Here is a 16296-nt window from a genome sequence, read left to right on the forward strand (position 1 = left end):
TTGGAGTACTGGGCCAGCCTTTTCTGCAGGAGGGTTACCTCCTGGGTCCCGTCCCTACTGGCCTGTTCATTTTTTGCCAGAGCATCTTCCACTCTCCTGGTGTGCTCTAACAAGTTGTGATGCTCTTTTTGGAGGTCACCCAGTCCCTGGAGGGCCAGGTGATTTTCTTCCAGCTTCCCTTTCAAGTGGCAGACTTCCTGGCCTAAGGTATCCCTTTCCTGAGTAAGAGCCTGCCTCTGTGCCGCCAGGTCGTCCCTCTGCCTTTGAAGGGCACTCTTCCTCAAATTCTGCTTGGGTGTCCAGGTCTTTCAGTAATAATTTGTTGCTCTCTGCCTTTTCTCTATCTAGGTGGCTTTGCAGGGTGACTACCTGCTCTGTGCATACCCTATTGAAATCCAGTTGTTGCTCCAGCTTTTTCTGCCTCTGCAGTAGGGAGTCCAAACCTTCTTGATACTCCTTCTGCAAGGACAGAATTCGGGTATCCTGGTCTGCCCTTTCCTATCGCAGGATACCCATATCCTCTTTTATTTTAATTATATACTGCCTATTTTCGTTTTCTGACTCCTGGCTCCTCTGCAGCCTCTGCTCAGAAGAGTCCAGATCAGATTGGGCCTTCTCTAATGCCATCAGTTGCCTACTTGCCAGATATTGGCCTTCAGCACATTTGTCCTGTATCGCTCCCATAGATAAATATAAATGTACTGCTATCCTGACAATCTTGTCATGCTCATCCTTGGCCTTAGGGCCATATATAGTTCACTCAGGGCCACATGTAAGGGACCCTGATCTTTCCAGATATCTAACCCAGTTGCAGTGACCTGTTGAGTGATTGCCTGCAACCACACATTCTGGTCCTTCTCAGTCCACTCACCTCTCACAAATAGCTTATGTAAAAGGTGCTCTCTAGCTATCTTGATGTCTACCAATGTTGCCATTCTGGAAATTGATTTCCTTCCTGACTTACAGAAGTTTATTATTTTATTTTGCAAAACAGACCATTTCCTAAGAGCGTTCCTTTTTGAGGGGTGCTTTTACAGTGTAACACAGCATAGTAGCCCAACAGGATTTATGTATCCTGTCAGTTAGCACACTGTATTAAGATGCACAAGTGGTAGTTCTAATCCAGAAATCCCGGACGAGCCCCCAATCTGTAAGTGACTTCAATCCGGCACTCCAACTAAGTCAATACCTAGTCTGGGATGCCCAATGGAAGCCCTTATTTATATATTTTTATGTCTCTCTCTTTGGATCTCCCCGACCTCACTGTGCCAAGAAGTAGGTTTGTTTTGCAAATTAAAAGGTTTATTTGAAGAATTGAACAATATATATATCACACTTTTATGAATAAAATAATATCTGAATATCACACTTATGAATATTAACAGTAATCAGTAATGGGTAATATCACAATATCAACAATCTCTTTAATCAGTAAGGAGTAGGAATAGGATAATAAGGTAGCAGAGAATACTGTTATGGTTCAAGGAAATGCAAAAGGGAAAGAATGCAACACATAAATAAACTTGATATGTTTCAATCAAAAGACAATATGATCACTCTTTTCCCTTGTGACTACTCACTACCCCCACTGTGCAATATGAAGAGATGGAAATGAGGGCACACAGGTTTCAGGAATACAATCAATAATGCAGTTCAATTCCAGTTCCCCCAGCAAGCTTAGAGAGAACAGGTCTAATTTTAAAACAGGCAAAAATACTTTTGAATGTGATTGCAAAAAAGGTATAAATATGCTAAAATGATTTCAATTCACTAAAGGAGATTCAGGATAAGTGATAGTTACTTTGGATTGGTTCAGGTCAACACTAGCAATGATTCATGAATGATTATCAGATTGAAAACGAATCTCAGCAGTTGCAAACAAGAAAAAGCCATTTTGGCATGTGTTGAAATGGAGCTAAATGGCAATTCGAGGCAGCTTTTCTGCGTGCGTGAAACGCGATTACGGAAAAACTATAATAAATTGGAATATCGTTTTACGTTCATTGGAAAGCTTAGGATCTTAGCTTCAAAATGACAGTTAAATTTCGGTTCTAGAACGTGCGGTTACGGATGTTTTTGTGAAGGTAGATGTTTCAGAAATAGAATCAAGATTTCAGAAATGACAGATGCGCTTTAAAGACTTACCAACAAGGATAGGCATATACTAAGGAGCTATGAAGAAGCAAGACACTCAATGGGCAGCCACCAGAACAGCGGCGCCACCGCTCTGATCTCTGTCCGTCAAAACACTGGTCCCTCTTCAGAAATATCAGCGCAAAGATGATTATTGCTACAATTATCAAGAATTATGTGGAGGAGAGAAGAATTTAGGATAGATAAAAGAGGTTCTGTAATACAGTTCTGGACAGGTTGAGATAGTTGGAATATGATTACTTTAAACTAAGAGATGACTAGGGACAGTTCTAGACTAAATACTCACTCCTAGGCTATGGAATGGAATGGGCCTCGTCAAGATCTGGTCAAGGGTTTGGCTGGGTTCTCTCGCCACCGGACAGGTCTCAGGCACTCTGGGTTCTGCTCTCAGCACTGCATGGCGGTCTGGGTGGCCTCTTGGACTGGATCTGACGGGTTCTGGATACAACTCTGCTTTCTGGGTCTGGACCTTGGTTCTAGCACAGGGTTCTTAGCTAGAAGCAAACAGCACAGCCCGGCTGTTGAAGGTGAGAGCCCCTGGGGAGTTTAGGGGTTAGAATTAGCTTGCTAGATTCTGCAGGCCTGCTTATAAGGGTTCAGCTTGTGAATTAGGCCTCTCTGCTTCAAAGTTCTAGAGTTTGGTTCTAGAGTCTGGTCTCTGGATCTATGTGGAGTCTGGAGTCTTCCTGCAGAGTGCTTCGCCAAGAAATTGGTGAGTAGTGGAAACGTGTGTGTCCTCCTTGTCCTAGCAGTCCTTATTTATGTATTTCCAAAGTGGGTGGGAGGCTGATTCTCTATGCCCAACCCTCTAAGGATTTGATTTGTCAGAGGATTTCCTGTCCCCTGACTGGATGAAGGACCAGCATGTCAGAATAAGTCAGAGTGATGCTGTGCTTATGGCTTAGGTGAAAACACTCCCCTTTGTGTCTGTACAGCATATATGATTTTTCATATATTTACAATCTACACAACTTGTTAATGCTACCTAAATTGCATGACAGATTGCCTAAGGTACATTTCTGTCCAACTCTTATCTTCCTAGGAGCTTTGGTTCAGAAATGACCACTTTTTGCGCTTTTGGTGGGTTTCCCAATATTATTTCTGCATCCATTTTTAGAAATGCATTCATATCCTCTATGTGCATATTACTGTAATTTATTATGTTCATAGCAACAACACAGCAGCTGCAATATGAATAAATTCCGGGGTTTGGTCTCAGAACATCACACAGCATCTAGCTTAGTCTTAAATAGTGAGGGCATTTTTCATTTTAAGAACCTCAAAGTTTCCCGTTTTTGTCAGCTTGGGAAACTTTGAGGTTCTTAAAATGAAAAATTCCCTTCTTAAAATGAAAAATTTGAGGTTGTTATAAGCATTTTTATAAAACATACATTTGCTTTCAATTCAATTCACACCTCAGTCTGGTTCACCTCCTAGAGCTGGGCTGACTCAGAGGGTCACATGTCTTGTTTCCTTGCAACACTTTGTGGTCAGTTACACCCAAATTTAGCATATTCCTATTCATCCCAAAGAATCCATTGTTTTGACTGAGAGCAACAGGCCAGGGTGCCTCTGCTAGTTCCTGTTCACACCAGCCTGTCAATCTCTTGGCCAAGGGCAGGGGAAGCTTCCTTTGTCCAGGGAAAAGGTGTGAAATTCGTTTGAAGCACTGTGTGGGAAAACTTTAATTCTTAAACTCAAATGTCTACAATTTTTCTTTTCTTATAATATTACCCACATTTTTAACACATACATTAAACAATTTCTACCTTCAAGCCTTTTCAGAATATAGTTTTAAATTGTATCCACCCCTTAGGCTTCTGATAGCAAGTGTTTCTTGGGCATAGTTTGAGTTCAATTGTTCAACTTTACCAAAAAAATGGTTTTAAAACGCCGGCTTTCTGGTAGAGGTGAGCAACGGTATTACACCCATTTTGACAGCTGTCTTTCCATCAAGTATCTTTAAAATAGGATTTTGTTCTGAGAACATATGATTTTTGCTGACATTGTATTGATGTGGATTCTTACAGTAAATGATGTGGAACACCCAATAAAGAGGATGGATCTTTTAGCTGATTTGTGAGCCATGATTTTATCAATTTGTCACAATCAAGAAAACGGATTTTCAAACAGCTCTGTGTTTCTTTTTCAATCAGCATTGCTATTTCCAAGTGGTTTCAGGCTACTTTGTGGGTAGCCCAATGGTTGTTTTTGGCAGTGATCTCCTGTGCTCACTGACACAAGCAAAAGTAGATGGTGGCCTATTTTTCAGGTTTTCACTGCGCAATTTCTGGTGATTTCTAGCGAGCAGCATGCTTTCCAGTGGCCGTTTCTTCTGCAGGCAATGCACAGTGATGTTGCAGGGCTTGGATGAGTGGGTTGATACATCCCACAGAGCGCACTTCAGCCCTCCAGGAATCGAGGCGCTATAAGGATACTTAAGAAGGCTTGCTTGTGGGTTACAAAAAGCGGCCCAAGTGTGATGCTTACAGACAGTTACTTACAGGGTTAAGTTACAAAGTACGATATTCTACATTGAAAAGTGTGTACAGTTCAGTGAGGTAATATATGTAGAAATATTGCACATGGGGGATAAACCCTTAGACAAAGAGCCTTGTTTTTAAGGCCTTGCGGAAGGCAGCATGGAACTCGATAGATCTAATCTGGTCTGGGCGTTTGTTCCAAAGAGTAGCATCCGTAGTTGAGAATCTTGATCCTCCAGCACGCACTCTACGCGTTCGAGGAACCATGATGCAGTTGGCATAGGCGGATATGGCAGGTCTAGACGCTGTTTGTCTGGAGATCCTTTGCACTAGGTACCTAGGGGCGAGGCCGTGAATACATTTGTGGTTTAGGGCTAGCGTTTTGAAAACAACCCTTTCCTTGATAGGTAGCCAATGTGCCTGTCTTCTAAGCGTTGAGATGTGTTCCCTGCGTGATACGCCCGTAGCGGCCCTTAAGGCATTATTCTGTGCTATCTGGAGTTTAGCCAAGTTCCTTTGGGAGGTGCCAATAAAGAGGGCATTGCAGTAATCCAGTCTGGAGCCGATGAGGACTCTAGCTATGGTAATACAGTTCTGTTGGGTTAAGAATGGTCTGACAGCGTTGATCAATTTAGAGTGATATGCTGCAGAGGATGCAATGGCATTGACCTGCCTGTCCATGGTCAGGCTTGGTTCGAGGTACACGCCCAGTGTCTTAATCGTTTGTGATACTTTGATGGAGATGGATATGATATGATAGTTTATTTATATAGCGCCTATACACAATGTGTTTCAAAGCGCTTCAAGGCAAGGGAGGGAACAAAGGAAAAATAATGACATTCTTACAGGCCATGAACAGTAAGGATGTGAAATTAACTATCATACTCGGCCTGACGACATTTCAGATAGTGCAAGAGCTAAGACATAGATAAGGAAAGGAGGGGGAGAGTGGGAAGGAAATGGAAATAGACTGGCGACTACCGTACTAGGCCTTACGACATTTCTGGTAGAGCCGGAAAAAAAACAAGAGGTGAGGAGAGGGGTGCAGAAAGGTAGGGGAGGAACAAAATAAGCGAATATCATACTAGGCCTGACAACATTGCAGATAGTGCTGGAGGGGGCATGGGGAGGAAAAAAAACATTAAGGGGAGGGAGGAGGAGACAGATGAGGTTGCTATCATACTAGGTCCAGGGACAATTCCGATAGAGAAATTGCATAGAAGAAAGTAAGGGGAGGAGATAGGAAGAGGGAGAAGGGAAAGGTGGGGAGAATAGAGAGTTATCAGTCAAAAAGAGTGGAGAAGCAAGAGGGGAGAGTGAATACAATTGCAGAAGTCAGTAGTAACACATAATGTTGCAAGCCAGGATACAAGATGAAGATGGGAACAGCATGATTCAGGGCCACCATGAGTACAAGATGCAAAGGAAGTTCAGCATGAGAGTTGTGAAAGGGTGACGCACCATGAATGAATGATGTCCATAAAAGTGAAATCCAGCATTGTCCACAAGACAGTGATGGTGAAACCAGAATGTATCAGGACAGACTCCTGCAGAAGTAGGCTTGAGTGGGGTGAAAGGGGAGCAGGGTAGACAAATCAAGCAAAACAGGAAATGCCTGTATGAGACAATGGGGGGCACAAGGGAACATCACAGGGGACCAGACAGAGTAACAAATGTTGGTGCATGCTTACCTGCTGTCTGAGGTCCAAACAGGAATTGCCCTTTTCTTCGTCTCCCCTTCCCTTAGGACGCCCTTGATCTAAAAGTTAAGAGCAGGAAGGAAGAGGCAGGCCTAAGAAGGTCGGTGGTGCTTGCTAAGTGGTGAAAAAGAGTGGCAGGCAGGAAGGCACCAGGTGGGCGGGGCTTAGGCCAGGTCACCTAGATCCACTTGCACCTGCTCCCCATCTGCAAAGGAAAAGAGGCTGGAGGGCTCCTTAAGTTGGGAAAAAGAGCAGCAAACAGCAAGGCACCAGGTGGGCGGGGCTTGCTAAGTGGTGAAAAAGAGCGACAGGCAGGAAGGCATCAGGTGGGCGGGGCTTATGCCAGGTGACCCAGATCCACTTGCACCTGCTCCCAATCTGCAAAGGAAAAGAGGCTGGAGGGCTCCTTAAGTAGGAAAAAAGAGTGGCAAACAGGAAGGCACCAGGTGGGCGGGGCTTGCTAAGTGGTGAAAAAGAGTGGCAGGCAGGAAGGCACCAGGTGGGCGGGGCTTGCTAAGTGGTGAATAAGAGCGGCAGGCAGGAAGGCACCACATGGGCAGGGCTTAGGCCAGGTGACATAGATCCACTTGCACCTGCTCCCCATCTGCAAAGGAAAAGAGGCTGGAGGGCTCCTAAAGTAGGGAAAAAGAGCGGCAAACAGGAAGGCACCAGGTAGGTGGGGCTTAGGGCCGGTGACCCAGATCCACTTGCACCTGCTCCCCATCTGCAAAGGAAAAGAGGCTGGAGGGCTCCTTAAGTAGGGAAAAAGAGCGGCAAACAGGAAGGCAACAGGTGGGTGGGGCTTGCTAAGTGGTGAAAAAGAGCGGCAAGCAGGATGGCACCAGGTAGGCGGGGTTTAGGCCAGGTGACCTAGATCCACTTGCACCAGCTCCCCATCTGCAAAGGAAAAGAGGCTGGAGGGCTCCTTAAGTAGGGAAAAAGAGAAGCAAACAGGAAAGCACCAAGTACGGAGGGCTTGCTAAGTGGTGAAAAAGATTGGCAAGCAGGAAGGCACCAGGTGGCTGGGGCTTAGGCCAGGTGACCTAGATCCACTTGCACCTGCTCCCCATCTGCAAAGGAAAAGAGGCTGGAGGGCTCCTTAAGTAGGGAAAAAGAGCGGCAAACAGCAAGGCACCAAATGGGCGGGCTTGCTAAGTGGTGAAAAAGAGCGGCAGGCAGGAGAGCACCAGGTGGGCGGGGCTTATGCCAGGTGACCTAGATCCACTTGCACCTGCTCCCAATCTGCAAAGGAAAAGAGGCTGGAGGGCTCCTTAAGTAGGGAAAAAGAGTGTCAAACAGGAAGGCACCAGGTGGGCGGGGCTTGCTAATTAGTGAAAAAGAGTGGCAGGCAGGAAGGCACCAGGTAGGCGGGGCTTGCTAAGTGGTGAATAAGAGCGGCAGGCAGGAAGGCACCACGTGGGCAGGGCTTAGGCCAGGTGACATAGATCCACTTGCACCTGCTCCCCATCTGCAAAGGAAAAGAGGCTGGAGGGCTCCTAAAGTAGGGAAAAAGAGCAGCAAACAGGAAGGCACAAGGTGGGCGGGGCTTAGGGCCGGTGACCTAGATCCACTTGCACCTGCTCCCCATCTGCAAAGGAAAAGAGGCCGGAGGGCTCCTTAAGTAGGGAAAAAGAACGGCAAACAGGAAGGCACCAGTTGGGTGGGGCTTGCTAAGTGGTGAAAAAGAGCGGAATACATGAAGTCACCTGGTGGGTGGTGCTTAGGCCAGGTGATCTAAATCCTCTTGCACCTGCTCCTCATCTGCCAAGGAAAAGAGGCTGGAGGGCACCTTAAGTAGGGTAAACGAGTGGCAAACAGGAAGGCACCAGGTCGGCGGGGCTTGCTAAGTGGTGAAAAAGAGCAGCAGGCAGGAAGGCACCAGGTGGGCGGGGCTTAGGCCAGGTGACCTAGAGCCACTTGCACCTGCTCCCCATCTGCAAAGGAAAAGAGGCTGGAGGGTTCCTTAAGCAGGGAAAAAGAGCGGCAAACAGGAAGGCTCCAAGTGGGTGGGTCTTGCTAAGTGGTGAATAAGATCGGCAGGCAGGAAGGCACCAGGTGAGTGGGGCTTAAGCCAGGTGACCTAGATCCACTTGCACCTGCTCCCTATCTGCAAAGGAAAAGAGGCTGGAGAGCTCCTTAAGTAGGGAAAAAAGCGGTAAACAGGAAGGCACCAGGTGGGCGGGGCTTGCTAAGTGGTGAAAAAGAGCGGCAAGTAGGATGTCACCAAGTAGGCGGGGCTTAGGCCAGCTGACCTAGATCCACTTGCACCAGGTCCCCAACTGCAAAGAAAAAGAGGCTGGAGGTCTCCTTAAGTAGGGAAAAAGAGCAGCAAACAGTTAGGCACAAGGTGGGCGGGGCTTGCTAAGTGGTGAAAAAGAGTGGCAGGCAGGAAGGCATCAGGTGGGCGGGGCTTATGTCTGGTGAACTAGATCCACTTGCACCTGCTCCCCATCTGCAAATGAAAAGAGGCTGGAGGGCTCCTTAAGTAGGGAAAAAGAGCAGCAAACAGGAAGGCACCAGGTGGGCGGGGCTTGCTAAGTGGTGAAAAAGACCGGCAGGCAGGAAGGCACCAAGTGAGTGGGGCTTGCTAAGTGGTGAAAAAGAGCGGCAGGCAGGAAGGCACCAGTTGGGCGGGGCTTAGGCCAGGTGACCTAGATCCACTTGCACCTGCTCCCCATCTGCAAAGGAAAAGAGGCTGGAGGGCTCCTTAAGTAGGGAAGAAGAGCGGCAAACAGGAAGGTACCAGGTGGGTGGGGCTTAGGCCAGGTGACCTAGATCCACTTGCACCTGCTCCCGATCTGCAAAGCAAAAGAGGCTGGAGGGCTCCGTAAGTAGGGAGAAAGAGCAGCAAACAGGAAGGCACCAGGTGAGCGGGGCTTGCTAAGTGGTGAAAAAGAGTGGCTGGCAGGAAGGCACCAGGTGGGTGGGGCTTAGGCCAGGTGACCTAGATCCACTTGCACCTGCTCCCCATCTGCCAATGGCGGATTGATTACACTGACTCAGCTAGGACTGCCTTTAACGAGGCAACTAAAGCTTATCAGCGAGCCATATTCAAATCCACACGTTCTTATTTCTCTGGTCAATTTACACATGCCCTCAATCAACCAAAAGAATTGTTAACAATGGTAAAGTCTCTTTCCAGAAGGTCTTCTTTACCTAATCCTGTTCCTTCTACACAATCTCCGTGTGAGTCTCTATCTAACTTCTTTATTGATAAAATTTACCTTATTTGTCAAACAATTCTGTCTTCCACCTCTAATCTTTCATTAGACAATTTGATATCTCCAACTGGATTTACTAGTTCACTTTCATGGTCTACTTTCCTACCTTTGTGTTCGGATTATATCATCCAGGCCACTTTTAAACTTAAATCCTCCTCTCCTCTTGTCCCTATAACTCTCTCAGCGTTTAAATGAATCATAGCTGACATCGCTACCTTGGTCACATCTGCTGTTAATCATTCCTTTACTTCTATCTCTATTGCTTTTCACTTAAACACGCCTTGGTTTTAAAAAAAAGGTTTATCTGGATCCTTTGCTTCCTTCCAACTATCGTCCGATCGCTCTACTTCCCTACTTGATGAAATTTATGGAATCTTTAGTCATCCTTATGCATAGCTCTTTCCTTGAGAACTCCTCTTTTTTCAATCCGTTCCAGTTGGGTTTCAGGCTGGGCCGTGGCCCAGAGTCTGTACTGGTGTCTGTTTGGCCGATCTTGCAAGGTTTGTGGATATGGGTGGCACGGGCAACTGATTTTATTAGATCGGTCAGCCGCCTTTGACAGCATATAGCATTCCATCTTGTCACAGAGACTGGTTGTGGCGGGCATTTCTGGCTTGGTACTGGCCTGGTTTGGTTAATTTCTTACTGATGGTTCCCAAACTCTCTCTTTGCATCCATATGTCTCATCTTCTCGGTCTATCATGGGTGTTGTTCCCCAGGGATTTGCTCTCTCACCTATCGTTTTAATGTATACATGTAACCTCTTGCAAAACGTATTCAGTCTTTTAGCTTTCGCTGCTATATGTATGCTGATGACACATAGATTGTGGTTCTTTGTAACCATAACAACCCTGGAGGGGCTGCCAATCTTAACAACTGCTTGAAATCTGTTGGAGACTGGATGTGCCAGAACTGTCTTAAGTTTAACAGCGATCCATCTTAGGTGTTGATTGTCGGCTTGCCCTCTGCCATTTCCCTTTGGATACCTGATTTCTGAACAGCATCCTTAGGTCCCCCCATCCACAGCCAGTGTCATTGGTACAAAATCTCAGAGTGAAAATATATGCCCCCCCCTTTCCATGGAGGCACAAGTCGGCCTGGTTTGTCAGAACGGTCATCTCAAACTTAGAGTTTTGCGCAAAGTTCTTCCTTTCCTGCCTCCCTCTTTGCATGCTACGGTTGTGGCTTCCCTAATCCTTAGCACTTTGGATTACTGTAATACGCTATATCTATCGCAGCCTGCCTACTTGTTAGACAGGTTGCAAGTGCTACAAAATTCAGCGGTTCAGGTTGTTTCTGGTGTATCTATTCACGGACATATCGCTCCTGTGATACGCAACCTTCCTTGGCTGCCTGTGTCTCGCCGTATTCACATTATATCGCTGTGTTTAGTTCACTGAGCCTGGCTTGGGTGCAGACTACTTAAAGTTAGCATTTTGTCTATGCCCCTTCACGGCTGCTCTGCTAATCATCAGACTTTCTGATTCAAGCTCCCAGAGTTTATCGATCTAGAACTGACAGCCAAGCGTTCTCTGTTAGCGCCACCCACCACTGGAACAAACTCCCTCTCTCGTTGTGAATGATGGCTGACCATCTGGCTTTTCGTCGCTATCACTAGACAATTTTATTCAATTACATTTCCTCTTCTTCGAACATGACTGCTGTTTCGGGTTTGTCCTCAGCGCCATGATGCATTAGGGTGGAAGCCGCGCCATATAACATTTTCTAACATAGCATAACAATGAAGGAATCCTTAAAACATACACACACCTTCCTCCAGATATGTAGGCTTAAGAGCAAACTGAGTATGTTTGTTGCATTATGTTACTGGGATGTATGCCATGCACCAGTGCCATTCATATAGTCATGATGCACTGTTGCAGACTTTAAAGAAGGGTGTGGCTTATATTAGTGGGGAATATCCGCAGTCAATATCCAAAGTGAAAGGGCCTATTTCTAGTTTTTTGTTGTTGTTGGTCTAGATGGTACCCGTTTGTGCCTGTGGTGTAAGGTTGGAATGGCCAGCCTGTTGATATGTAAGGTGGTCTTACAGAGATTTGATATTGCTGTGTGCGAGTGCCATAGTTGGTCTGCATGTAGTGTGTTTGGCCATGAAGAACATTGCTAGTGTTTGGGCACATAACTGAAACTGTGGGCAAACAATCTGAGATACTGAGGAGCAAAATAGAGTGGGGCAACTATTTACCTATTTCAAACAATTCAGCTAGAGCAAACAATGCATACAGTGCCAAGGGGCAAAATACAGCAGGGCAAACATCAAACCAGGGTTACAAATATAACGACATCAAACTAATCTGGTGGAGTAGCCCGGATGGTTTAGTGGCAGCTTCTGCAACAATTATTGGGCAACCTACAAGTCACAGCCCATCAAAACCCGGCTGAATCACACTTTCACACTTCTGAGTGAGGGTCATCAAAGGAACACTAGGGCATTAAGGAGGCCTCATTTATCAAGCATATTATTTAAATGCCAATAACAGTGTGGCTAGTTGTTTTTACCAGTGCATAGATTTAATTTGAGGGGGTGGATGTCTGCCACTGAAGCAAGAGTGCCCATCGCTCTATTTCTGATGTCCATAGATGTTGTCTCATATTATGTTTTCGAGCAGTTTGTTGCATGTTGTTGAACCCTCAGTACCCATGTGGTTATGAAGTTGCTCACCAGGCAGCAGGCATTTTCACTGCCGATCATGCCTTCAGAAAAACCCCAAATCAAAGTGATTGGTGACATTTCTTCTTCAACCACCATCAAATAATGTAATATACATTTTTCCTTGCATTTAAATGCATTTAATTGTACTACGTTAATATAAATATCAATTCGAGGAACCTGGCTGGTTTCCAACCACACCCACCCAATATTGTCATATATGGTAACGGAGTTATAAATGTAGTGAACTAGCATGCATTATGCCTGATCACAAGTTGGGCAGTAGCCCTTAAATGCAGCAGAAAGGCTATTACCGCTGCATTTAAGGGCAGGCCCTATTATGGGTTGGGCGGAAAGTATGGATTTCTACCTTCAGCTTTTTGCTGGAGGTAAAAATCCTGCTTTCCACCCGTTTTGGGCGGCGCTAATTGCGCCGGCGATGACCCAATAGGGAATGGGAAATAACCGGCCAACCGCTACTCGTGATCCATCGCTAATTGTGCCGGACTGAATAGTGGTAGTGCTATTGGTGCTGGTGGTATTACTGCCGGGATACCGCCAGACTCGTGATCAGGCCCAATATTGTGTGGAGGACTCGATCAAAAACAATAATATAAGCCTACATTGAAACAGCTAGTACATTTGGCTTTTCTATAGCTCGACATCTTACCTCTGTTCAACATTATTAAATGTCTTTACGTTTTCTTTACAAAATAGTAATAAAGTGTTACTGCTAGTCTTTACATTTTCTATACTCAAGGCAACAGTAGACCAACTAAGTACTTTAACTCAGGGCTGTGTGCTGAGATGCAGTATTGCTTAAAAATTAAGTGGTTGAAGACACTCGTAATTAAGAGGTTGTATTCCCCCAGTCAGAGCTTGATAAGCTGTGCAGTAGCACCTGAAGCGTAACAGGTGCTAGTTGGAATTACCAATAACGATCTCAGACCCAAATAACCAGACAGTCTCAAATAATATGGCACAATGCTACTTTATTATCTGCTCAGTGAAGTAGGGCAACCTGGCAAACAAAAAATAATAGTCCACATAATAATTTGATTATACAAAGGCTTTATACCTCAAAGTGTGTCAGCTATGATGTCAATCTACGTGGCAAACTTCAAAAACCTATTGACGGAAGGGATTGGTTAAGGGAACTATAGCTCATATAAGTGTTAGTATCATTATTGGATGCCCCTTATCTGGTAGGCACGCCTTGAACCACCTCTAAATACGCATATTATAGATTCATGACAAAATAACAGCAGCGGATTGGCTTCTGCAACGATGTATAACACACTGCTACACAGACCCTTATGATTGGTTGGCATTCTCTACCAACCTTGTACATTAGGCTCCTTACCAGCATGTAAGCAAAATGAAACTCAGGTGCAGAGAACAACGTCAAACTACTACCCACTTGCCCAATTAGTCTATCATCTCTCATCGGTCAGGCCCTAAGCCAAGGCCTCTTCTTTGTAGTTGACCTTGCAGACTGTTCTCTTGTCTGGGACTTTTAAGGGACTGTAGGTACACCACTATCTTCGTCTGGAGCTTAAATAGTAGGTCTTGTTTTCGGGTTCTGAATCAGGCGAGAGGAAACCACAATGTTGTCCATTTTTATCTTTTATTTAGTGCTATTTAATTAAATTTAGCTGGGTGTCATTACTCCTCATGGCCTCTGGAGACTTGGTTTCTCAACATCACACATGCTTTCTGCATCCTTGATTGACCAATACTTGGCACTTGCAGATGTTTTCTTCTTTACTTATTCTAAGAGAAATATGTCTTATGTACATGGCTTATCCTTTTGACTCCCTTTGTGCCTTGTAATTATTCCTTGATGTGGCATCCTTGATCCCAGGTCAATAGATATTCCTTGTTCCTCACACAAAGCTGTTTTTCCAGTGACTCATAGCTCTGCAGCCCTGGCCTGTTTCTGAGGTAGCTTGGTTATTCTGAAAACAAGTCCAACGTCCATCCATCTTTTAATCATGGCTTCTCTAGTTACGTTATATTTTCTTCTGGAGCAAGCTTCTATATATGTCATTTACCTTGCGTTTCTGCGTGTGTACATTCACTTCGTCTCTTCTCACTTATTTCTTTGGTGCGCATGATTTCTTCATATTCGATGACATGCTTCTCATATTACTTCAGTTACATCTTTATTCTTTAAGTATTTGCATATATCGGTTTTGTGTGTTTTTGTGCCTACTCTTCATGACGTCACTCTGCCCTCTTCTGATTTCAATTACAGCTCCTCAGTGCCCACTGGTATATGCAGACATCCTTCTACTATGTCAGTGCCAGAGTACGTTCAATATGGTTGTCGAAGTGCATTACGTCTCTCGTTTCTTCGCTGTGGTATTGTGTCGATACCGGGTGTCACACATAATCCTCTCTTACTCCTGTGTCAGTATGACAGAGGTGAGGGGGTGGGAACTAGAGATGACGTGTACACCTGCTCCTCTACAAAGCTTTACAACATAACATAGGTGCAATTAACTCATTACCTTTTGATGATTTGCAGACTGAATTGGGTGTTACATATCTAGAGACATGCTCTTTTAAAAGAGTGATTTATATCCTCTGGATGGCCGCAATTAGCCCATTAACTTGCAGACAACTCTTAATGTGAGTAGACATTACTGTAGCGGCATGACCAGTCAGTGCAACAAGGTTGGAGACCATGCAGCCTGCTTAGAAATTTCAAATTACAAAATATTAATATAATGTGACAAGTGACTGGTGTCTAGTCAAAGGATCGAATCTAAAGGGTCGACAGGTCAAAGGATCGACACCAAAGGGTCGACAGGTCAAAGGATCGAATGTTTTTTTTAAATTATATATTTTTTTTAGGTTTCCGTTTGGGGGAAAAAAGTGGTTTTTAGCAAAAAAAAAGGGGGGCGGGGGAACACCCCAAAAAAAAAGAATGTGAAAAATAAAAATAAAATTCGATCCTTTGACCTGTCGACCCTTTGGTTTCGATCCTTTGACCTGTCAACCCTTTCACTGTCGATCCTTTGACTTACAACCCAAATGACTGACATAGCAATCTGGAAAAACAAATACCAAAGCCCTGTATCTCTCTTTAAATGGCATCCAAAAGCGCCACCATACAATGCTGTCAATTTTGGCTCATAGATGCTGCTGAAGTGACACCTATGAACTAAACCTAAAAATGCATGGTGCTGTGGCACAGTGACAGGATCGGTTGCTGTTCTGCCTCGGGGCCTGTGCTGTCTTGACCTGGCTCCTGCTGCTACTTGACTCCCCTGACTGCCATGCTCCTGCAAACTCTCACTGGAGCATAAGCATGGTAAACCCTAAGAGACTGATAGTTATAGGGAAAAGTGGAGGTACTCTGTCAATTGGTCAAACTCAGGCATGGTGGACTTGAAGCTGCCGTGCCTGGGAAGAACATGATGGTCCCATTTACGTGGCCCTTTGGACACATTACATGTTTTCTTGCTAATTTTGATCAATTTATCTAGTTTTTGCAAGCATGTTATTACAGCATGACAATTACATTTCAAATCCGGATTTGTGAATTTTTATACATATCAAAATGCAAAATCCTTGAACAACTTTCCATGCTTCTATTTCATTTATGTTAAATCAGCTGGTTCTTTGTGGAATTTTAACTGAAGTTACAAATAAAGAAAGGTCTTTCAAATCTGCACTGTGCACTTCATTTCACGCAGTGGCATTCCTGTATCAAATAATGGCCATAAGCAGGTGCCCTTATTACAGTTTCATTTGTGGCTTGTGTACTAAAGGCCTGATTCATGGAATGTTTTGTACGGTTCAAGGTGACTTTGCACTGCTGAAAAGTGACTTTGCACTGCCGACACAAATCTTAATTCATGGAACTGTGCAAAACGTATTTTTGCAGTGCGAAGTCAGTGCAAAGTCATTTTTGCAGTACAAAATGACTTTGCACTGCAAAAATACACTTTGCACAGTTTAGCTCTTTTTTGAACAGAACATTATTTTAGTCGTCATCCCAGTCTTACCCTTCATGACTATTCCCTCAGCCTGCTTATGATGATTCATGCACGTCATGG

At 44.8% G+C, this 16296-nt stretch overlaps 1 protein-coding gene across 3 annotated transcripts in view; it reads left to right on the forward strand.

Moving 5' to 3' along the window:
• Nucleotides 1–16296, forward strand: part of DOCK3 (dedicator of cytokinesis 3) — a 2582899-nt gene that overhangs the window by 501026 nt on the left and 2065577 nt on the right. The gene's annotated exons all lie outside the window — the stretch shown is intronic.

Source organism: Ambystoma mexicanum, chromosome 2p (assembly GCF_040938575.1).
Source record: "Ambystoma mexicanum isolate Mex_15411 chromosome 2p, UKY_AmexF1_1, whole genome shotgun sequence".
NCBI lineage: Eukaryota > Metazoa > Chordata > Amphibia > Caudata > Ambystomatidae > Ambystoma > Ambystoma mexicanum.